The sequence below is a fragment of the Anolis carolinensis genome, chromosome 1 (genome assembly GCF_035594765.1).
Source record: "Anolis carolinensis isolate JA03-04 chromosome 1, rAnoCar3.1.pri, whole genome shotgun sequence".
NCBI classification, from domain to species: Eukaryota; Metazoa; Chordata; class Lepidosauria; order Squamata; family Dactyloidae; genus Anolis; species Anolis carolinensis.
In genome coordinates, this window is record NC_085841.1 from 6,205,489 (window position 1) to 6,225,244 (window position 19,756).

Genomic DNA, 19,756 nt, shown 5'->3' on the forward strand with positions numbered 1-19,756 from the left:
TGGAAAATGTTAAATTGCTTCCGTGTCTCTGTCTCTATGTTCATATGGCATTGAATGTTTGCCATGTATATGTACACTGTGATCCGTCCTGAGTCCCCTTCGGGGTGAAGCCAAAAGCTGGAAAATGTTAAATTGCCTCTGTGTCTGTATGTTGTATGTCTAATGGCATTGCCATGTGTATGTACATTGTGATCCGTCCTAAGTACCCTTCGGGGTGAGAAGGGCGGAATATAAATACTGTAAATAAATAAGTAAATAAAATTAAAATAAAATTAAGATTCTTTCTTCAGGCTGAAGTAGCCAATTGCTCACTGGAGCAGCCAGTTTTGTGTTTGTTTCAGGGGAGTCTGAAGGCAAAGCAGTGGGCATTATTGGGAGCACTGGACTTCAAGCGCTCAACGTAATGAAGACAAGATGAGTGAAGAAAGACACGTCATGATGAGTGGCATAGCGTGACTCCTAAAGTCATGTGCCAAAAGTAGAGCCTTTGGTCTTGGGAGTAGAAAAGGGTTCGTGACTTGGGAATGCCTTATCTTTCTGACAGCGTCAGCTGAAGCAGCGCATGGGATGTAATAAAAATGCCCAGTAACATCAGCATCCACCAAAGGTTACAATGCTTAAGGCATTGCTGCATGACACATTTTGTATGGGTTAACATCCCGGGTTCAATCTCTGGCATCTCAGGCGAAAAAGACTCAAACTGTAGTGGTTGATCCAGAGTTCAGCAGTAGCACAAAGTAGAAGCTAGAGCTGGCATGGGCCAACTTGGGCCCTCCAGGTGTTTTGGACTCCAACTCCCACAATTCCTAACAGCCGGTAGGCTGTTAGGAATTGTGGGAGGTGGAGTCCAAAACACCTGGAGGGCCCAAGTTGGCCCATGCCTGGGCTAGAGGCTCCAGCTATCACTGTGGTGGTGTATTTGCTCCAATACCCAAGAGTCTAATTTACGAGGGTTGAATGAAAAGTAATGCCTCCACCTTCGTTATTTGGGTTTGGATGGGAATATTTTTTAAAAATCAAACGCAGAAATAATCCTTAGAATGTTCTCTTTAACTACCACTATTCACTTTCCCACATAATCACCAGACAATTGGATACATTTCTGCCAACAATGAACAAGTTTTCTGAAGCCGTCACGGAAGAAGTCAACACTCTGTTTCCGCAACCGGCATCTCACAGGACCCATTGTGCACAGATCTTCTGATAGCCAAGCAAAGCAATAATGTCACCCACACGTTCTTGTGAAATGCTGATTATGCTTGAGTGATATGACGGTCATCCTGAATTAACCTGTCAACCTTTTGCTTGTGAAACTCAGTGGTTGCTGTCACAGGACGTCCAACTCTTTGTTTATCACGCAAGTCAGATGTTCCCACCTCAATATCTTTAAACTTACTCACCCAACGACGCACAGGACTCACATCAACACAATCCCCATAAACAGCTTGCATTCTCTGATGAATCTCCTTTGAGGTGACACCTTCCACTGTCAAGAATTCAGTGACTGCACGTTGCTTTAGTCGCATTGACCGACCATCTGCGCAGGGTTCCACACTTCGCACTTTAACAACACAACCGTTCAATGCCAAGGCTTCCCCGTCTGTGCAGGGTTCCATACTTCGCATGTTAACAACACAACCGTTCAATGCTAAGGCTTCCCCGTCTGTGCAGGGTTCCATACTTCGCATGTTAACAACACAACCGTTCAATGCCAAGGCTTCCCCGTCTGTGCAGGGTTCCATACTTCGCATGTTAACAACACAACCGTTCAATGCCAAGGCTTCCCCATCTGTGCAGGGTTCCATACTTCGCATGTTAACAACACAACCGTTCAATGCTAAGGCTTCCCCGTCTGTGCAGGGTTCCATACTTTGCACTCTAACAACACAACCGTTCAATGCTAAGGGTTCCCACCAAATGGAACCATAGAGGAGAGTCTACTGAACAAGCCAGGACCTGCTGCAGACCAAGACTGCCAACTGTTGAGGAGTTACGAAGGTGGAGGCATTACTTTTCATTCAACCCTCGTATTTTGAAAATAGATCTCAGCACCCTGGACAGCTCATTTAAAGTTCAAGCAAAAACCCAGAGTAGACTGAACACCTTATGAGCATTTTCTAGTAGCACCCACCCTGAATACAGACATATTCCTTTTTGGATTTGGGATCCAGATTACGCAATTAATCAATTTTCCTGGCTCAAGCAAGGGGAGCATTTTGAAAGACAAGATCCTCCTGCTTCTAGGTTTTGCGTAGGTATTTATGACCGGAGAGCTGATTGTCTAAAAAGTCTTCATGAAGTGTGTGTTAAGATATTGGGCCACATCGACCACCAATTCTGCCTTCACCTTACTGAGAACGTGGCCCTTCTCAGAGCATCTCTTAAAAATATTGCCTCCCCTTAGGTAATGCGTTTATTTTTGTTTCAAACCAATCTTAGACATTTCCGGACAGAAGCCAAATTAACCCTTAAGGGATACATGCAAAGAGGAAGCCAACAGACAACTTGGTTGTCGAAGGCTTTCATGGCCGGAATCACTGGGTTGCTGTGAGTCTTCCAGGCTGTATGGCCATGTTCCAGAAGCAGTCTCTCCTGACGTTTTCCCCACATCTATGGCAGGCATCCTCAGAGGATGTGAGGTCTGTTGGAAACTAGGCAAGTGGGGTTTATATATCTACCATACATCAGAGGAAAAGTGTTCTTACCACACATCAAGGGAACCACTGAGCACATAGGGAAAAAGATGAAGAAACTCAACGTACAAACTATCTACAGACCTACCAAGAAAATCCAACAAATGCTACGTTCAGCAAAGGACAAGATAGATCCTCTCACCTCTGCAGACCATACAGTCTACATAGGGACCACCAAACGCAGCATTGCCCAAACATGAATCAAGGAACATGAAAGGCACTGAAGACTCACTCAACCAGAGAAATCAGCCATAGCAGAGCACTTGATGAACCAACCTGGACATGGCATAGTATTGGAGAAGACAGAAATGCTGGACCACTCTCACGACCACCATGTCAGACTACATAGAGAAGCCATTGAAATCCACAAGCATGTGGACAATTTGAACAGAAAGCAGGAAACCATGGAAATGAACACAACCTGGCTACCAGTATTTAAAAACTCTAAAACCAGGACAGTAAATAAAGAACAACACTCAGAAAACAGGAGAATTCCAGACAGGAAACAATCAGGAGCAGCTAACACCTCCCAACAAAAGATTCCCCCTGGGAGGAAGCAGTCAGGCTTTGAAGCTGAAAGGCCATTACATGCTAATCATTATGGCCAATTGAAGCATTCATCAGGACAAGCTAATACCTCCCAACAAAGGATTGCCCAGGGCAAGAAGCAGCCAGGATTTGATTAGCTATTCGATGCCAATCAAGCTGGCCAATAGCAACATTCACACTTGCCTCAAACAGACAAGAGTTCTTTGTCTCACCCTGGACATTCCAGATATATAAACCCCACTTTCATAGTTTCTAACAGACCTCACAACCTCTGAGGATGCCTGTCATAGATTTAGGCGAAACGTCAGGAGAGGATGTTTCTGGAACATGGCCATACTGCCAGGAAAACTCACAGCATCCCAGACAACTTGGTGTCAGAAAGAAAAGAGGGAAGGAAGAAAGAAGAGTACCGTATGAAGTAAACACAGAGAAAAAAAATCACAATACAGTAGACATCCAGCAAAACAGGATCATGGACAGAAATTATGATGATGATAATGAATATGACAACGACAATTGCAGTATTGTGCCAACACTACTTGGCTTGATAAAAAGCATCTCAGATATTACTGAATTACACATGAATGCTTGAATTTTGAAATATACCGGTGGGAACTAACAGAGCTAAGTGGAGTTTGTGCTTTGATGGCAGTAGGAGCTTTGTCTTGTTTGGGGCTAAAGGAGGAAAATGGCAGGAGGAGAGGGAAACCAGGACATTTTAAAAGTAGCTGAACAAGTGGGACAGCAGTGGATTAATTGGGATTCTCTCTACCAGATTTGGACGATAGGAGAGTATGCATCCTTGCACATATTCCATAAGATATATATCATACACATGGCTCTCTGTGGCTCTGATTCAGAAAACGATTGCAGTGGAAAATCAGAACTCCTTGGATGCCAGTACAAGGAGGTTGCCAACTGCCTCAGGGCCCTTCCACACAGCCATATAACCCAGAATATCAAGGCAGAAAATCTCACAAGATCTGCTTTGAACTGCATTATCTGACACTGGCATATATTCCAGTTCAAAGCAGATATTGTGGGATTTCGTACCTTAATATTCTGGGTCATATGGCTGTATGGAAGGGTCCTCAGAGGGAATGGAGTACTGTAAATGCACAGGATAATAATATTAATAATAATTTCCTGCTTCTTGGCAGGGGGTTGGACTGGATGGCCCATAAGGTCTCTTCCAACTCTATTATTCTATGATTATAATAATAATAATAATAATAATAATAATAATAATAATAATAATAATAATAATAATATCACACAGTCCTAGACACTTGGGAAGTGTCCGACATGTCATAGGGAAGTCATAGGGAAGAGGGAGCAAGCTTGTTTTCTGCTGCCCTGCAGACTAGGACACGGAACAATGGCTTCAAACTACAGGAAAGGAGATTCCACCTGAACATCAGGAAGAACTTCCTCACTGTGAGAGCTGTTCGACAGTGGAACTCTCTCCCCGGGGCCGTGGTGGAGGCTTCTTCCTTGGAGGCTTTTAAGCAGAGGCTGGATGGCCATCTGTCGGGGGTGCTTTGAATGCGATTTCCTGCTTCTTAGCAGGGGGTTGGACTAGATGGCCCATGTGGTCTCTTCCAACTCTACTATTCTATGATTCTATGATTCTATGTGATCCAATACAACAGCCAGCATAGTGTCTGCTGTGGACTCATCTTGTTGTGTTTCAAATAATAATAATAATAATAATAATAATAATAATAATAATAATAATAATAAGGTTTGGATCATTGATGTTGCCATCACCTGGGATGGCAACATCAATGATCCAAACCATCACAGGTGACAGTCGCATTGATGAAAAACAACAGGAAAAACTCAGCCGCTATCAGGACCTCAAGACTGAACTTCAAAGACTCTGGCAGAAACCAATACAGGTGGTCCCGGTGGTGATGGGCACACTGGGTCCTGTGCCAAAAGATCTCAGCCGGCATTTGGAAACAATAGATATTGACAAAATTATGATCTGCCAACTGCAAAAGGCCACCCTACTGGGATCTGCGCACATCATCCGAAAATACATCACACAGTCCTAAACGCTTGGGAAGTGTTCGACTTGTGATTTTCTGATACAAAATCCAGCATATCTATCTTGTTTGCTGTGACATAATATAATAATAATAATAATAATAATAATAATAATAATAATAATAATAATAATAATACTTTATTTATATACCGCCCTATCTCCTCAAAGGACTCAGGATCTCCATATATGCATGGGAACAAGCAGAGGTTCAGATGCTTATACCTCACATATCACATCCAACGGTGTACATTATCTTTTGCTTGAGGCCCACAACAGGAAAAAAATCAATCAAATAAAAGGGCGATCAATAAATTAAAAGAACAGTTAACCACCAGCTACAGAAGGTCTTGTTGACCAAAAGGTTGGCATTTCAAGCCGCCAACAGCGTGAGCTCCCGCCATCAGCCTAGCTTCTGCCTACCTAGGAGTTCGAAAACAGCAATGTGAGTAGATAAATAGGTACTGCTTTAACGGGGAGGTAAAAGGCTCCCCTGGGAAAAAACATGCCAGCAGTTTGATCAGGAAGGCAACAAAGTTCCTTGGTGTGGAAGATGGGAACAACAGCACCTCCTCATGGCTGAGTCGAGCACAACGTCCAAATGCCGGAGATGGAAAAAGAGGGAAGCCTTACCTCTGTTTGTGTACTGTCTGACTTTGTTGTCAATTGTATAATGGCACTGAATGCTTGCCATATATGTACTTGCAATCCCCTCTGAGTCCCATCGGGGAGACAGAGCGGAATATAAATAAATTATATTACTATTATATAACTGTAGTATTTTTTAAATTGGAAGATGTAAAGTGCATATCACAGGGCGTAAAATGTCTTTGTATCAAAACACACCAGCGCAGTACAGGATTGGAAAATTAAGCCAAATTTTGCCCAGGTTCTCACATCCCCAATACCTACGAAAACAACCAAAGCACACACAAAATTTCAAAAAATTAAAAATGAGAACGGAAAAAATGAATGGTAAAAAATTATATATATATAATGCTATAAATATATATATATATAATAAAAAAACAACAGGAATTTGAAAAAAAAGACATCCAAAAGAGCATAAAGAGAAGCACTTTGAATCTCATTATCTTCCACCGAAAAACACTCAACAGGACCAAAAAAAAAAAAAATCCTCTCTTTTGTTTTATCCGTTTGTTAGCTCTTATAATTTGAGAAAAGTCACTGTTGCACGCTCACTTTGAATGGGCTTTTTAAGAACTTATTGGGTTTTTGTTTTGTACACAAAGAAAAAAAAATCCCTTTTGTGTTCTCTGTGTGTGTTTTTAACATGGGAAAAAAACTGCTTGGATCGTTGAGGTTGGAAAGAGAAAAGAGAGACTAAAAGATTGCATAGTTGTGAACAGTGGCTTTTCATCAAGGGTGAAAAAGTGCATTTTCTGATAAAATAGCGTCGGAATTTTCCTTTTGTCATTGTTCAGTTCCACACACACGCAACACACACACATATATTTCTATAGATTTATATATATATATATATATATATATATATATATATATTCTTCTTCAGTCAAGTGCTACATACATGTCACACATCAAGAGATATTTACAGTACATACCCACACACGCCACTCCCCCCCGACACATGCTCAATAGTTAACACCTGACACTAAGAACAGCCATTCTTATATTTTTCGATCTTGGGTGTTTTCCCCATGCAATCTTGTATTCTTTTAAATACATTTTGCGTTTTGCTAAGACCCTTCTACATTGAGACCTTAAAAGAAAGAAAACTACTTCATGGGGTTGCTGTGAATTTTCCGGGCTGTATGGCCATGTTCCGGAAGCATTCTCTCCTGACATTTCGCCCACATCTATGGCAGGCGTTCTCAAGAGGTTGTGAGGTCTGTTGGAAACTAAGCAAGTGGGGTTTATATATCTGTGGAAAAATGTCCAGGGTGAGAAAAAGAGTTCTTGTCTGTTTGAGGCAAGTGTAAATGTTGCCACTGTCCAGCTTGATTAGCACTGAATAGCCTTGCAGCTTCAAAGGCTGGCTGCTTCCTGCCTGGGGGGGCTCCAACTGCAACATTCACACTCGCCTCAAACAAACAAGAGTTCTTTCTCCCACCCTGGGCATTTCATAGATGTATAAACCCCACTTGCCTAGTTTCCAATAGTCCTCACAATCTTTGAGGATGCCTGCCATAGATGTGGGCGAAACGTCAGGAGAGAATGCTTCTGGAACATGGCCATACAAACTCACAGCAACCCAGTGATTCCGGCCATGAAAGCCTTTGATAACTACTACATCATCTGACTCATTTCATGTATTTTTCATATTTTTTTTAGAAAAACAACATTAAAACACGAAGAAGAAAGAAACACACTGTCTGGAAAGGTGGAAAAGTAAGCACCAGAAATAAGTTTGGTGTCATCACCAAAGCTAAAATTGTTACTATTATTTTTCTGCCTTGCTCATTCGCGGCTTTGTTTAAAAAAAAAAACGTATAGGGAAACACAAAGAAATCCATATATTTGAAAAGCAAAGGTAATGACAATAAGAACAACCAAAAAGCTTCTTTGAGGTAAGAGTTATGTGTGAAACACTCAGACTTTAAATGTAATTTAGATATTAAACCACAAAGACAGCTTGTCATCTTCATGTCCTTGTAATTGCAAAAACGTTTGAGAAACAAAATGTTTTGTTCAATGTCTTTTATTTCCCATGATCTGACTTACAAGAAGCACTGCTTGACTATCAAGCAAAAAGTGGGTGCTAGAAATAATATCATACGAAAGTTGACTGATACAACCTGGGGATCCCAACCAGACATGGTGAAGACATCTGCCCTTGCGCTTAGTTACTCTGCTAATGAATACGCATGCCCAGTATGGAATACATCTCACCACGTTAAAACAGTGGATGTGGCTCTTAATGAGACATGCCGCATTATCACAGGATGTCTACGCCCTATACCAGTGGAAAATTATACTGTTTAACCGGTATTGCACCACCTGAAATCCGTTGGGATGTAGCAGCCAATAACAAAAGGACCAAGGTAGTGACATCTCCAGCCCATCCTTTGTTTGGATATCAGTTAACACACCAACACCTTAAAGCAAGAAACACCTTCCTAAGATCTATAGAGATACTTGCAGGAGTATCCCCAGCAAGCAAGAGTCCAAAAGTGGCAGGCTAAAACTCAGTGGCGGATATTGGATGAGTCTTCCTCCTGGGCACACAGAAAACTGGGCGACTTAGAAGGTACCAAACAGACTGTGCTATGGCATCACAAGATACAAAGCCAATCTTAGAAAATGGGGCCGCAAAGTGTAGTCCACGACATACAAGTGCGGAGGATAGCAAACCACAGACCACTTACTACAATGCAGCCTGAGCCTTGCCACATGCACAATGGAGGACCTGCCCACAATGACAGCAGAGGAACTCCAAGTGGCCAGCTTCTGGTCAAAGGAAATCTAGTAATTTGCCAAGTTTTTAACTTACTTTATGTGGCGCAGGCTGGTAAACAGCTGCTGCAATAAATCACTCTGACCATGAGGTCATGAGTTCGAGGCCAGCCCGTGGCGGGGTGAGCACCCGTCAATTAAAAATAAAATATAGCCCCTGCTCGTTGCTGACCTAGCAACCCCAAAGATAGTTGCATCTATCAAGTAGGAAATAAGGTACCACTTATAAAAGTGGGGAGGCAAATTTAACTAATTTACAACGTTGGAATGAGGAAGTGCCATCAGAGTGGATGATGAAGCAGCTGCTCCCCCCTGTGGCCAGAATTGAACATCCACTCAGGAGAAGGTTAAATTGCCTCTGCGTCTGTCTGTCTGTTGTCTCTGTCTCGGTTCAATGTGTTTATGGGCATTGAATGTTTGCCCTATATGTACATAATGTGATCCACCCTGAGTCCCCTTCGGGGTGAGAAGGGCGGAATATAAATACTGTAAATAAATAAATAAAATAAATAAATCTATGTATATAAAAATGTAATGTGTTTTTTTCCCATGGAGTAAACAACAAAACCATTGAACCAAATTACACCAAATTTGGCCACAAAAGACATAGTCATCCCATCTATGTCTTTCAATTTTAAAAAACCTAGAAAAATAACCCCACCTCCATTTCCTAGCAACCCCCTCAGCCACAATGGCACCCAGGGGACCGGCAAAGTTCACTTAGACCTCATCCACACTGCCTATAAAATACAGATTATCTGATTTGAAACCATTTCTCTACAATGCAAGGACTCAGCCTTCCAAGCAGCAAGCCTATTCCTTTGCATTCCAGCTCACCAAGCAAAAATTCCCATTAGAAGAAAACAGCCAGGCTTTGAGGCTGCAAGGCTATTCACTGCTATTCCACCTGGCCAACAAAGCATTCCCATAAGCCACAGCAACACGTGGCCGGGCGCAGCTAGTACTTTATAAATTTATCCTCAATTCGCTTCTGACGCGATAAATAAATAGGCAAAGATAATGACAATAAGAACAACCAAAAAACTTTCATGAGGTAAGAGTTATGTGTGAAACACCCAGACTTTAAAGGTAATTGAGATATTAAACTACAAAGACAACTTGTTATCTTTATGTCCTTGTAATTGCAAATATGTTTGAGAAACAAAATGTTTGTTCGCTGCCTCTTGTTCCCCCAACATTGTGGTACAGTAGAGTCTCACTTATCCAACACTCGCTTATCCAATGTTCTGGATTATCCAATGCATTTTTGTAGTCATGTTTTCAATATATCATGATATTTTGGTGCTAAATTCGTAAATACAGTAATTACAACATAACCTTACTGAGTATTGAACTACTTTTTCTATCAATTTTGTTGTATAACATGATGTTTTGGTGCTTAATTTGTAAAATCATAACCTAATTTGACGTTTAATAGGCTTTTCCTTAATCTCTCCTTATTATCCAACATATTCGCTTATCCAATGTTCTGCCGGCCCGTTTACATTGGATAAGTGAGACTCTACTGTAGTTGGGTTCTGCTGTGCTTTTTCTCTGAGATTAAAGCAGAATCCATCTACTCTCCCACCCCACTCATCCTCTTTCACATTAAAATATAGTTTTGTATTCAAATACTTCAGAATTTGCTTAGGTTTTGCTTTCTTGCCTTAAGTGTGTTCAAATGTAACTCCAATCACTTACATTAATATGGGAAAGACTACTCTTTTATTCCATCTTCAGAAGAGTGTTATTTTACCACACTATTTATGTTATAATTATCTTAAACTTTTTTCATTTTTGGATGAATACATAGTCATTGTAAGGGGCCGAGCTGTGGCGCAGCTGGCTAGTAACCAGCTGCTATAAATCACTACTGACCGAGAGGTCATGAGTTCGAAGCCCAGGTCGGGTTAAGCCTCCGACCATTAACAGCCCCAGCTTGCTGTTGACCTATGCAGCCCCGAAAGACAGTTGCACCTGTCAATTAGGGAAATTTAGGGACGCTTTATGCGGGAGGCTAATTTACAACACCATAAAACTGCCCGCAAAACACGAGGAAAGGAATGAGGAAGTACAGCCACTACTGGACGGTGAAGCAACAGCTCCCCCTGTGGCCGGAATCGTGAAGCTGGAAAAATGTTAAAAATGCCTCTGAGTCTGTCTAATGCATGTTGTTTGTCTGTTGGCATTGAATGTTTGCCATATATGTGTTCATTGTAATCCGCCCTGAGTCCCCTTCGGGGTGAGAAGGGCGGAATATAAATACTGTAAATATATATATATATATATATATATATATATATATATATATATATATTGTTATTGTAATTCACGGTAAGGCTGCGCAGGACGAATTCTGTGTAAATGTTTGGTCACTGTGAAACAAAGTATAAAAAATGATTGTAGCACCTTGGATAGCTATTTTGTTAACATTTTAAAGGAATAACCATGTCAATGTCAATGTTTTAGCTGTTTCTTTCAACTGATTCATATGTCCTGCCTCAGGAGAGCGTGCTTGCTTTATCAATGTTTAACATTTGCACAAATGACCAGCCATTGTCAGAACAGACAGAAAGTTTCATCTATGCTGACGATCGTGCCATCACCGCCCAAGCAGGGAGCTTTGAAATGGTTGAACAGAGGCTCTCTGAAGCTTTAGGGGCTCTTACTGTCTATTACATGGGAGAACCAGTTGATTCTTAATCCATCTAAAATGCAGACGTGTGCTTTTCACAGTAAGAACAAACAAAATACTCTGGACTGTGCTCTGACTTACAAGAAGCATTGCTTGAATATCAAGCTAAACGTGGGTGCTTGAAATAATATCTTACGAAAGATGACTTGCACAACCTGGGGATCACAACCAGATACAGTGAAGACATCTGCCCTTGTGCTTCGTTACTCTGCAGCTGAATGCCCAGGGTGGAACACATCTCACCACGTTAAAACAGCGGATGTGGCTCTTAATGAGACATGATGCAGTATCACAGGATGTCTATGCCGCACACCGCTGGAGAAATTATACTGTTTAGCCAGCATTGTACAACCTGACATCCGCCAGGAAATAGAAGCCTGCAATGAAAGGACCAAGGCATTGACATCTCCAGAGCCCATCTTCTATTCGGATATCAGCCAGCATGCCAATGCTTTAAATCAAGAAACAGCTTCCTAACATCTATAAAGATACTCAGCAAGCGAGAGCCCAAAAGTGGCAGGTTAAAGCTTGGAACCTTAATCACTGGCTGAAACTGGACGAGAAACTTGCTCCTGGGCACATAGAAGACTGAGTGACTTGGAAGGCGCTGAACAGGCTGAGCTCACTATACCTCACAACCTCTGAGGATGCCTGCCATAGATGTGGGCGAAACGTCAGGAGAGAATACTTCTGGAACATGGCCATACAGCCCAGAAAACATACAAAAACCCTAAATGTTCATTGTTCCTTCAGCTGGGATGCTATAAAAGCAAGTCAAATTCTGTTTGGTTTGGGGAAACAACTCGTATTATGGAAGCAGCAGCTGCCAATGCCATCCCTGCCCACAATTATATTTTGCTGACAAAGTAACTTGTCCAAGTATAGTAGGTGTTTCCTACAGGTGTTGACTGTGCCGGGCTGTGGCACAGCTGGTTAGTAGCCAGTTGCAATAAATCACTATTGACTGAGAGGTCATGAGTTCGAAGCCCGGGTCGGATTGAGTGACTGACCATTAAATAGCCCCAGTTGTTTATCTAAGCAACCCAAAAGACAGTTGCATCTGTCAAGTAGGAAATTTAGGGACTGCTTATGCGGGGAGGCTAATTTAACTAATTTACGTCACCATAAAAATGTCCAGCAGCGTGCATGCCAAAAGATGAGGAAGTACTCCATCAAGGACTCGGCATCACAGTGGATGATGAAGCAGCAGCTCCCCCTGTGGCCGGAATCAAGCATATCCTCATGAAGCGGAAGCTGGAAATGTCAAATAGCCTCTGTGTCTCTGTCTGTATGTTGTATGTTTAAAGGCATTGAATGTTTGCCATGTATATGTACACTGTGATCCGCCCTGAGTCCCCTTTGGGGTGAGAAGGGCAGAATATAAATACTGTAAATAAATAAGCTGGAATATGTCCAAAGGAGGGTGACTAAAATGATCAAGGGTTTGGAGAACAAGCCCTATGAAGAGCGGCTTAAAGAGCTGGGCGTGTTTGGCCTGCAGAAGAGAAGGCAGAGAGGAGACATGATAGTAAAGGAATAAGTCATGATAGTAAAAGTCATAAGGAAAAGGGAGCAAGCTTGTTTTCTGCTGCCCGAAAACTAGGACTAGGAGCAATGGATTCAAATTACAGGAAAAGAGATTCCACCTGAACATGAGAAAGATCTTCCTAACGGTGAGAAGAGCTGTTCAGCAGTGGAACTCTCTGCCCCGGAGTGTGGTGGAGGCTCCTTCTTTGGAGGCTTTTAAGCAGAGGCTGGATGACCATCTGTCGGGGGTGCTTTGAAGGTAATTTTCCTGCTTTTTGGCAGAATGGATGGCACACGAGGTCTCCTCCAACTCTAGGATTCTATGACGAATTCCTTGATGATTTTGTATTAGGTTCCAGACCGAGCTATCTCTTCATTCCTTCTATTTCACGTCAGTGATGGTAAGTAAAGAAGGTTCAGAAAATCAAACACCAAAGCCATGTTACTGGCAATGGCAACAAGGCCTGGAACTCCATTGCCCTCTGGCAAATGGGAACATGCTATTTATGTCAGGGATAGACTGGTGGTTTGCAATCTAGGCAATAGTCTTGATCTCAACCACATGCATTGGACAATAACAGCAAAACAGAATCAACTACAGTAGAGTCTCGCTTCTCCAACATTTGCTTATCCAGCGTTCTGGATTATCCAGTGCAGTCTGTCTCCTGCCCGGATCCACAGCTGTTTCTCTAGGCAGTAAGAACTGAACTATTTATGGATTTAACTTTCAACATTGTTGTTACTGCAAGTTCATTTTATGCAATTCTATCTTTATTTGCAATCAATGTTTTTATAGTCAATGTTTTCAATACATTGCAATGTTTTGGTGCTAAATTCGTATATACAGTAATTACTACATAACATTACCATGTATTGAACTGCTTTTGCTGTCGATTTGTTGTAAAACATGATGTTTTGATGCTTAATTTGTAAAATCATAACGTAATTTGAAGTTTACTAGACTTTTCCTTAATCCCTCCTTATTATCCAACATTTTCGCTTATCCAACATTCTGCCAGCCCATTTATGTTGGAAAAGTGAGACTCTACTGTAAATTGACCTTTCAGAAAGCTCACAATCCTGTTGTTTCTTTGTCTTTATTTTTTTAAAAATAATTGATGTAAGCCAAATATATATTTTTTAAAAAATCAGAGATAACTTCATTTCATTCCTGTTTGATCCACAGCAAACAGAACTCAGTATTTGGGATGGGGTGAGAAAACCCAACTAAGACCGCAATGATGTACATGCATAACTTGGCAGCAAGTTCTGTTGAATTCAGTGGAGATTATTTTTGAATAAACTTGGAAATGATTGGGCAGCACGTTAGAATGAGGTTAATTTACAGCCTTCCAGCCTGCAGAAGAGAAGGCTGAGAGGAGACATGATGGTCGGCCATGTATAAATGCTGCCTCTCTGTCCTGCCTTGGTCAGACCACACCTGGAATCGCACTGTGTCCAACTCTGGGCACCGCGATTGAAGGGAGATGTTGACAAACTGAGTGACTAAAATGATCAAGGGTCTGGAAAACAAGCCCTAGGAGGAGCGGCTAAAAGAGCTGGGCATGTTTAGCCTGCAGAAGAGAAGGCTGAGAGGAGACACGATGAGGGCCATGGATCAAGATGTGAGTGGAAGTCTTAGTGAGGAGGGAGCAAGTTTGTTTTTTGCTGCCCTGGAGACTAGGACTAGGAGCAATGAGTTCAAATTACAGGAAAGAAGATTCCACCTAAACATTAGGAAGAACTTCCTCACTGTAAGAGCTGTTCAGCAGTGGAACTCGCTGCCCCAGAGTGTGGTGGAGGCTTCTTCTTTGGAGGCTTTTAAACAGAGGCTCGATGGCCATCTGTCGGGGGAGCTTTGAATGCGATTTTCCTGCTTCTTGGCAAAATGGGGTTGGACTGGATGGCATGGGAGGTTTCCTCCAACTCTATGATTCCAGGGTTGTTGCATATTTTCCGAGCTGTATGTGTTGGATTTTTGGTTGTGTGTATATGAAATATAAATCAAGTGTTTCTGCTGTTTTGCAAGTGCGTGTTTCAACAATGAAACAGTTAACAGCAGGCCGGTTTGACTGACAGCCTGCTGTGACCTATGAAACATGATTTCCGGCCTTGGAGGTCGGAACTTCCTTCGGACTAAGGAATGTGCTTTCTTATCTGTTGTTGTAGAAGAGCCGAGCTGAAGAATGCCGGCTTCGAGCGATGGATTTTGCTGTTTGTAAATATCTCTGTAAATATTAAATAATGTTTGGACTTCAGACTGCAGATGTCTTTGAGTCTGACTTTGGAGGAATTGGTGAGGGCAGAAATTCACCAATTCATCAGGGTGCTGGCCCAGAGCATGATTAATCAATGGTGTTTGAAGAAACCCACCCATCACGCACCCTGACACCTGGCACTGATCTTGACAGTATGGCCATGTTCCAGAAGTATTCTCTCCTGACGTTTCGCCCACATCTATGGCAGGCATCTCACAACCTCTGAGGATTCCTGGCATAGATGTGGGCGAAACGTCAGGAGAGAATACTTCTGGAACATGGCTAGACAGCCGGAAAATATACAACAACCCTGTGATCCCGGTCATGAAAGCCTTCGGCAACTCTATGATTCCAGTTGAACCCAAATCCTATTGTGAAGTAAGTAACAAAACATATGACAATATAGGCATGTGGTTCATGACATAAAAGGTATATAAATAGCTGCTTTTTTGTGCAAGTTAATTGCATCATGATAAATAAGGAAAATAAAATAAAAAGTTACAGGCACCCTTTTGCCAAGAAATAGCACCAATTGTTTGTTAACACCCATTTGAACAGTTTAAGACCATGGACATTTTGGCTCAGGTTAAAGCTTTGCCCTTGTTCTTAGCTTTCGTCTACTTTCTTGCACACGTTGACGCAACTCTCCTAGAAAAAGCGCAATGGCACACTGGAATGGAGGGAACAAGGCGGCCTCGTTCTGGACTGTTTTCTGAGCTAATTCAGAAACGAAACGCAAGTGGTCATTGTTAAAATCTACAGTGAGCACCAAGATTCATACATGAGACAGGCAGATATTCTTTTTAAAGCAGGATAACAGATCTGAACAGGTCAACATGGAGATGACCCAAGACGATTTTATATCTTGGGCTTGTCTATTATCAGAAGCACTGCCGACTTCCCATTGACTATAATAACAAAGCCTAAACTCAGTTGCTACACCCAGCCAAAGCAGACTAATTAAATCAGTTTCTGAATGGTAAATCAACATTTTTTTTAATCCTACTGGTTCAAGAGCAGTTGGGACTAGCAAATGGATTTAAATCTGAATTTGTTAAAGTTTAACAAAATGTTGCTTTTGCTGGCTTTAAAGACCATCGAAGGATTTTGTTTATGTTCGGAATTTCATGTTTCATTATCCATCAAAATATAAAAAGGAATGGAAATGATGGGGTAGGTGGATGAAAGATAAATATTTTTAAAAATCCACAATCTGTGGGTTAGGAAGCTCGAAGTTTGCTTCCTAAGCAACAAAGCAGCCTTAACACATGCTGGATGGATCACACGGAGAAAACAACTGGGTAGAAAATTGCATATATTCCATTTGTACATTATTACGCATGTTGACACCTATATGTGGAATGCATGTATTTCCATGCATGTAATATCTTCTGATATTTTTGGGGGCTCGTCCGGGATATGAACCCGGGACCTAACCCCACTCCAAATTCATTACCACGAAGATAATAAGTTAGTGGCCATCTTTGTAATTGCCACAATATTATGGAATGCCAAGTAAGAGAGATCCATATGCTTCCCTCCTAACCACTTTTCCAAAACAAACAAACAAACAGTACATTTTGTGCTTCGTTTCTACAGAATACTCCATGTGCCGACATTATGACAAGTCTGTCACATGATATATAGTGTGCTCATTACAAACTAGTTTGTGGGGTGTGCACAAGAGAGATTTCCTTCTGCAGTAGGAAATGTGCCACATATAAACCAGTAAGCGGTTTGAAGAGAGAATTTGATACATAACATGACCACAGCAATCTCACCACTTAAATAACAACTGCAATCCCTTTGGTAACCCTACTGAAGAACTCTGGATCCCCTTGTAACTTTGAGCAGTATTTACTATAGCGATTTCCACTATATCTATCTAGGCACCAAATTCAGTGGGATTTACTCCCAGGCAATTGGGTACAGGATTGCAACTTCAGTGATGTGAATATAAGTATGACAGTTATTCCCATTATACTGACCTGTCCCATCATTGTGCAAAATAAATAAATAAGGACAGGAAACAGTTAGAAATAATTAAGATTGCAATGGGCTAATTCTGTTTTGGAACAATTGTATCTCTTAATTTCACTACGTCCCCAATGTTTAAATCTGCGGCTGGATTTACACTGCCATACAATGCAGTTTCAGAATGCAGTGCAGACTCATATAAACCCAGTTCATTGCAGTTAATTTGCATTCCAAAACTACGTCATATGGCAGTGTAGATTCAGCCTGGGTCTCCATGCTTTTCATAGTACCGTGTTTCCCCAAAAATAAGACAGTGTCTTATATTAATTTTTGCTCCCAAAGATGCGCTAGGTCTTATTTTCAGGGGATGTCTTATTTTTCCATGAAGAAGAATTCACATTTTTTTTAACAAAAAAAAAAAGGATCATTTATTATATACTGTACAGTATGGTAGCTGTCATCACAAACCAGCATAGCCAGTCAAACTGTGAATCCTATCAAGAATTTCTTGTTACTACCAATATTTCCATGTACAACACTCTATGGTACGTACATTTACCGATCCTGCCTGCTCTGGTGTTCTCTTTGGCAGGCATGCTTCCAAACAAAAACTTTACTAGGTCTTACTTTCGGGGGAGGCCTTATATTTAGCAATTCAGCAAAACCTCTACTAGGTCTTATTTTCTGGGGATGTCTTATTTTAGGGGAAACAGGGTATCTTGCATGTTGGCACTTTAGATCCAGAATGTCCATGCACACTGCAGCTACCACCAACCATCATGAACTTCTGCTAAATTCCACTGACTCTTGGCACCAGAGTTGGCACCTGTGGGCACTTGGCACCAGTTTGCTTTCCACACTTTTGCCCCCTGGGAAAGCAAGTTAAGGTGGTCAGTCTTAGGGCTGGCACAGCTAGTGGACCCTTTTGATTTTTTGGAGTCTCACAGAAAACCTGTCTTCTCCTTCGCCATCACCCTACCAATCCCAAACATCAATAGTTGATGGAAAATAATGCAAAGTCTAAGACAATTTAGCAGTAAATCTTCAAATTCTTCCAGCTCTACATGCTGCCTTCACTGGTTCACAGTGAATGTTGAATGTTTACTCAGAATCTTTCCAACCACATACACACCCTGCAGAGTAATCCTATGATAAGAAAACGTGCTGCTGTAGTAAGAAACAAACAAGTCACAGGGTGGTTGTGAGTTTTATAGTCCTGTTCCAGAAGCATTCCCTCCTGACGTTTCATCCACATCTATGGCAGGCATCCTCAGAGGTTGTGAGGCTATGGCAGGATGCCTGCCACAGATGTGGGCGAAACGTCAGGAGATAATACTTCTGGAACATGACTATCAGCCCAGAAAACTCACAACAACCATCTGGCCATGAAAGCCTTCGACAACACAACAAACAAGTCAATGGCCATCTATTTAGTATGGTCTGAGAACCACCGTGCTAAAGATCCCAGCATGGAGAAGGTTGTATATATTTCGTCACCCCACAAAGACCTCACAATGTCTGAATAATCATCCCTCTTTAGCCTCTCCCTATCTTTTCCGTTGTTTTGCATTTATAACCACACAACTCTCCAACCCACCTGCCCTCTCTACTCGAAGTTTTCAAAGCAAGTATCCAGAACACACTGAACATGCTTGCTTTTGATATTGTTTTCATTGAGGCGGTAACCCTTGTACAGTAGAGTTTCGCTTATCCAACCTTTGCTTATCCAATGTTCTGGATTATCCAACACAGTCTGCCTCATGCCTGGATCCACAGCTGTTTCTCTAGGCAGCAGGGACTGAACTTTTTACGGATCTAACTTCCGACAATGTTGTTAAGTTCGTTTTATGCAATCTATCTTTATTTGTAGTCAATTTGGCAGTAGCCAATGTTTTCACTACATTGCTATGTTTTGGTGCTAAATTTGTAAATACAAGTTATTACATAAAGTTACCTTGTATTGAATTGCTTTTTCTGTTGATTTGTTGTAAATCATGATTTTTTGGTGTTTAATTTGTAAAATCATAACGTACCGTATATACTTGACCTGAATATAAGCTGAGGCACCTAATTTTATCACAAAATTGGGAAAACCTATTGACTCGAGTATAAGACGAGGGCGGGAAATACAGCAGCTACTGGCAAATTTCAAAAATAAAAATAAAAATAGTTAATAAAATTACATTATTTGATGCATCAATAGGTTAAATGTTTTTGAATGTTTACATAAAAATATAATTTATGATAATAATAATAATACTTTAATAAGATAAGACTGTCTAAATCTGATTAGGGTTTTTAGCCCTAAAAAAGGGCTGAAAAACTAGGCTTGTACTCGAGTATATACAGTAATTTGATGTTTAAAAGGCTTTTCCTTAATCCCTGCTTATTATCCAACATTTTCACTTATCCAACGTTCTGCTGGCCATTTATGTTGGATAAGTGAGACTTTACTGTATCTGGATTGCACTATTTCAGTAATAGTGGGTCACACAGCTTCATATAAAACCACGCAACAAGCAAACAGACCCGGAATAAATATTTTAGCCCCAAAGACTTCCCTGTTAGTGTA

General features: G+C 41.3%; 1 protein-coding gene across 2 annotated transcripts in view; it reads right to left on the minus strand.

The window, feature by feature from the left end:
- The window catches only part of xkr6 (XK related 6), a 221,779-nt gene that overhangs the window by 24,058 nt on the left and 177,965 nt on the right, over positions 1 to 19,756 (minus strand). For both annotated transcript variants that reach the window (XR_010002463.1, XM_062969426.1), the window contains one exon: positions 1 to 19,756. This exon is cut by the window's left edge and continues 24,058 nt beyond it; it is cut by the window's right edge. The gene's annotated coding sequence lies outside the window, so the exon portion shown is untranslated.